Genomic DNA, 5448 nt, shown 5'->3' on the forward strand with positions numbered 1-5448 from the left:
ACACACAGACACATATACACACAATGAAGTATTATGTGGCAGACATCTTTGTAACCATAATCTAGATTTAAAACATTAAAATTTTATCAGTCATTCAGAAGCCCCTGCATTGTGTCTTATCCTAATCACAACATTCCTCCATCCCAACGAACTACAAAAGTAAAACAATTCCTCACACTTCTCTGTATTTTTATCAGATAATTGTACATTCCTAAGATGATATGTTCCTTAGGTCTCTTTTATTCTAACATTTCTCCTTCATTTATAAAAATTCTCTCTTGGAACCAGAGCGAGGAGGCGTGCAGGCAGCACTAGCAGGCACCTGGGCCCCAGCTATGCCACCTCGTTACAATGACCAGCGTGATTAAGACAGTGTACACCCTGCAGCCCTCCTCTGTGCTGAGCAGCGGCCTGCCCACAGATGCACAAACTCGAGCCACTTTTAAGAGCCAGTTACCTGTTAAGTCCAAAGAAGTTGGTGTTTCCAGACCTCATTCAGGAGCTTCAGAGAATGATGTTACAAAAATCATCAAACCGAGATAAAAGAATGGGCAGGTGAAGGCTACAGATACCTCCAGAAGGAACCTCAGGAAGAGCTACAAACCATTGAGTAAACAGAAATCGGAAGAAGACCTCAAGGATAAGAACCAGCTCTTAGAGGCTCTCAACAAGCAATTGCACCAGAAATTGATTGAAACTCATGGAGAGCTGAAGGACCTTACTCAAAAAGTAGAGCTGCTGGAGAAGTTTCAGGACAACTGTTTGGCAATTTTAGAAAGCAAAGGCCTCAACCCAGGCAGTGAGACCCTGGCATCACAGCAAGACTCCACCACAGATCACATGGACTCCATGCTGCTTTTACAAACTTTGCAAGATGAACTGAAGCTTTTTAATGAAACAGCCAAAAAGCAGATGGAGGAGTTACAGGCCTTAAAGGTAAAGTTGAAGATGAAAGAAGAGAGAGCCCAGTTCCTTGAACAACAGACCTTATGTAGCAGTCAAGTAAATTTTTATATCAGTACCATACTCTTTCTACTACTATAGCTTTGTAATATAGCTTTGAAAATTTGTGGTCATTTTTAATGAAGTATAGTTAATTTATAATGTTGTGTTAGTTTCAAAGACACAACAAAGTGGTTTTTATATGCACATATATATATTTTTTTCAGATTCTTTTCCATTATAGGTTACTACAAGATATTGACTATAGCTGTCTATGTTATAGAGTGGGTCCTTATTTCTTATTTATTTATATATATAGTAGAATGTATATGTTAATCCCAAACTCCCTACCCCTGCTATCCCTTTTGGTTACCATAAGTTTGTTTTCTATGAATCTATTTATGTTTTGTCAGTAAATTCATTTATATCATTTTTTAGAATCCACATATAAGTGCTATCACATGATGTTTGTCTTTCTCTATCTGATTTACTTCACTTAATATGATAATCTCTAAGTCCATCCATGTTACTGCAAATGGCATTATTTCATTCTTCTATGGCTGAGTAATATTCCATTGTATATATGTTCCACATCTTATTTATCCATTCAGGCTGCTTCCATGTCTTGGCTATTGGGAATAGTGCTACCACGAACATTGGGGTACAGATATCTTTTTGAATTAGAGCTTCTATCCTTTCCAGGTATATGCTCAGGAGTGGGATTGTTGGACCATATGGCAAATCTATTTTTAGATTTTTCAGGAACTTCCATATTGTTTTCTATCATGGTTTCGCCAACATTCCCACCAACAATGTAGAAAGGTTCCTTTTTCTCCAAACTCTCTCCAGCATTTATTATGTGTATATATCTTAATGGTGGTCATTCTGGTTGGTATGTGATGATACCTCTTTATAGTTTTGGTTTGAATTTTTTAATAGTTAATGTGCCTCTTGATCATCTGTATGTCTTCTTTTGAGAAATGTCTATTTAGATTATCTGCCCATTTTTGGATTGGGTTGTTTGTTTGTGGTATTTTTTTTTATATTAAACTGTATGAACTGTTTGTATATTTTGGAAGTTAATTCCTTGTTGGTAGCATCATCTACAAATATTTTCCCCTAGTCTATAGATTGTCTTTTCATTTTCTTTATGATTTCCTTTGCTGTGAAAGAGCTTCTAAGTTTAATTAAAACTGTTTATTTTTGTTTTTACTTCCATTACTTTAATAGATAGATCAAAAATATTGCTGTAATTTATATCAGAGTATTCTGCCTATGCCTTTTCCTCAAGGAGTTTTATAGTATCTGGTTTTACATTTAGATATTTAATTCATTTTGAGTTTGAGTTTACTTTTGTATATGGTATTAGAGGAGGTTCTAATCTTTTTTCTTTTACATATAACCATCCAGTTTTCCCAGCACCACTTACTGAAGAGCATGTCTTTTTGTCCATTGCATATTCTTACATCCTTTGTTATAGATTAATTAATCATAAGTAAATGGCTTTATTTCTGGAATTTCTATCCTGCTCCATTGACCTATGTATCTGTTTTTGTGCCAATTTACCATACTTTTTATTATTATTACTGTAGCTTTGTAATATAATTTGAAGTCAAAGAGTATGATTCTTCTTGCTCCATTCTTTCTCAAGATTGTTTTAGCTATTCAGAGTCTTTTGTGTTTCCATACGAATAGAAACCATGTGATTATCTCAGTAGATACAGATAAAAGCTTTTGCTAAAATTCACCATGCATTTGTGATAAAAATTCATCAGAATGTGGGCATAGAGGGAACATACCTCTACATAATAAAGACCATATATAACAAACTCACAACTAAAATCATACTCAGTGGTGAACAGATGAAAGCATTTCCTCTAAGATAAGGAACAAAACAAGGATGCTCACTCTCACCACTTTTATTCAACATAGTCTTGGAAATCCTAGCCACAGCAATAAGACAAGTAAAAGAAATAAAAGGAACCCAAATTATAAAAGAAGTAAAGCTGTCACTGTTTTCAGATGACATGATGCTATATATAGAAAATCCTAAAGATGCTACCAGAAAACTATTAGAGCTCATCAATGAATTCAATAAAGTTGCTGGATACAAAACTAATATTCAAAAATCTGTTTCTATACACTAACAACAAAATATCAGAAAGATAAATTAAGGAAATAATTCCATTTGCCACTGCATCAAAAATAATTTTTTAAACACCTAGGAATACACCTAAGGAAGAAAAAGACCTATATTGTGAAAACTACTAGACACTGATGAAAGAATTGAAGATGACACAAATAAATGGAACGATGTACCATATTCTTGGATTTGATGATTCAATATTGTTAAAATGCCCATGCTACACAAGGCAATCTACAGATTCAATGCAATCTCTATCAAATTACCAGTGGCATTTTTCATAGAACTAGAACAAAACAACTTTTAATTTGTGATATAGCTTGAAATTAGGAAGTGCTGTATTTCCAGCTTTGTTCTTTCTTAAGATTGCTTTGACCATTTAGGGTGTTTTTTAGGCAGGTAAAAGAGTAGGACAAAATGATACTTGGTGTTTTGTAGACTCTTTGTACAGGCTTCCCAGATAGAGTCAGTTCCATATGAATTTTTTTATTGCATATTCTGATCATTTAACTCTAAAATCAGTTAAAATCATGCTTTATTTTCTTGAATACAATTAGTTATGTCATCCTATTTATTTGTGGTTTAAAGCATTACAAAAAATCTGAGAGCAATCTGTTATAAATTGCATGTCCTTTTTTAATCTATTTTTTTCTTTAAAACTCAGTAGTTTTACTGAAGAAGACAGGTATAATGACCTCTGTTCCAAACACCAAATGGCAAGTGTAGTGTGAGCTTGAAAGAATGCCTTGTATCCTGTTTTGAGCAGGTGGCGTGAAAAGTTAAAAGAGAATAAAACCATCCATCTACATGTAGAAAGAATCTGTGCATGTGCTCAGTCTCTTCAGTCATATCTGACTCTTCATGACTCTATGGACTGTAGACCAGCAGGCTCCTCTCTCCATGGGATTCCCTAGGCTAGAATGCTGCAGTGGGTTGCCATGCCCTCCTCCAGGGAATCTTCCTGACTCAGGTATTGAACCTGCATCTCTTACATCTCCTGCCTTGGCAGGATTCTTTACTGCTAACTCTATCTGGGAAGCCTGTACAAAGAGTCTACAAAACACCAAGTAGCATTTTGTCCTACTCTTTTACCTGCTTATAAGTCTATGGACTTTGACTTTCTTACCATAAACATTCTTTCTTTTTTTTTTTTCCTTTTGTGTGGGAATCCTGATAACTAAACCCAGGTTGTTTTGTCCCAAGGGACAAACATAGCAGCTAGTATATTCATTAATTTAATTAGGACCTTGTTTACACTCTGGCTGTCAACCATAATTATTTGTTTATTTGAACTGCAGTCACCTGACTTCATTAAAAACATCAGTAGCTGCCAGTGAATGAAAGTGTGCTTGACTTTCATAATTAAGTGTAAATTTAAGAGGGTTGATTTCTAATAGGACAGGCAATGTTTTCACAAGATAACAATGTTAATCAAGGACAAGGTCCTAGTTAAATTTAGCCTTTGATATAAGGTTAAAGATAGGGCATTAATTAATGTAGATGCATTTTCTGATAATACTCTTCATTTAGTCTCAAAGATCATTGCTTAACCCCTTACCTTTTTTTTTTTTTCAAAGCAGAATAAGTTCAAATGAGCTAATGAAGGCCCTGAAGCAGGTTTCATAGGGATCATTTCACTCTGATGACTGTATAGTTCTCCAATCCAACCTAGGAAAACTGATATTGATCAAAAAAAATTAAAGTTTCTTCTTCAAGTCAGCTATTATCATTAATGGAAAAATTAAAGTATGGTAAAAAGAGAATGAGTTTAGACTCAGATTTAGAATTTGATTTCTGGTTTCATTACTTTTGAGCTGAGAGCTTGAACAACTTATTAAAACTTTATATACTCAATATCATCATATGAAAAGTGGGTAATAGTAACATATTTTGTTCTCACATTAAAAAAATGGATGAAGAAAATGTAAATTGTAGGGTGATGGGTAATTTCTTTGTATTATATACTTATTTTCCCTAAGGTTCATTTATTGTGGAGTTTCAAAGTGAATATAAAAATGGGTCTTGAGTATGGGTTTTGAAATATTTGTTAAATAAAGTATCTTATGTATAATAATATCAAGCAATTAATATTTGCAATCTTATTTGATACATGAAATTGAGATGGAAAGGAAGAGTGAAAACCTTAGAGATTATATCCCATGTTCCAACATAAAAACAATGTTAATTTAGCTCATTTTGAACTATACTGTCTCTTGTGAATTGGCTTGGTGAATCACTTTCTAAAAGTTATGTGTCCATTTATTTTACTTTAGTAGTTACAACATAGTCAACAGAACTGAATATTTTTATTAATGGTTTGGGATTATTCAGTTGCCTTAGGCTCATCCTTATTAACAGTAATC

At 33.8% G+C, this 5448-nt stretch overlaps 1 pseudogene; it reads left to right on the forward strand.

Moving 5' to 3' along the window:
- Positions 1 to 216: 216 nt before the first annotated feature.
- On the forward strand, positions 217 to 4963 carry LOC133052696 (small kinetochore-associated protein-like; annotated as a pseudogene).
- The last annotated feature ends 485 nt before the right edge of the window (positions 4964 to 5448 follow it).

Source organism: Dama dama, chromosome X, assembly GCF_033118175.1.
Source record: "Dama dama isolate Ldn47 chromosome X, ASM3311817v1, whole genome shotgun sequence".
In the NCBI taxonomy this organism is placed as follows: domain Eukaryota; kingdom Metazoa; phylum Chordata; class Mammalia; order Artiodactyla; family Cervidae; genus Dama; species Dama dama.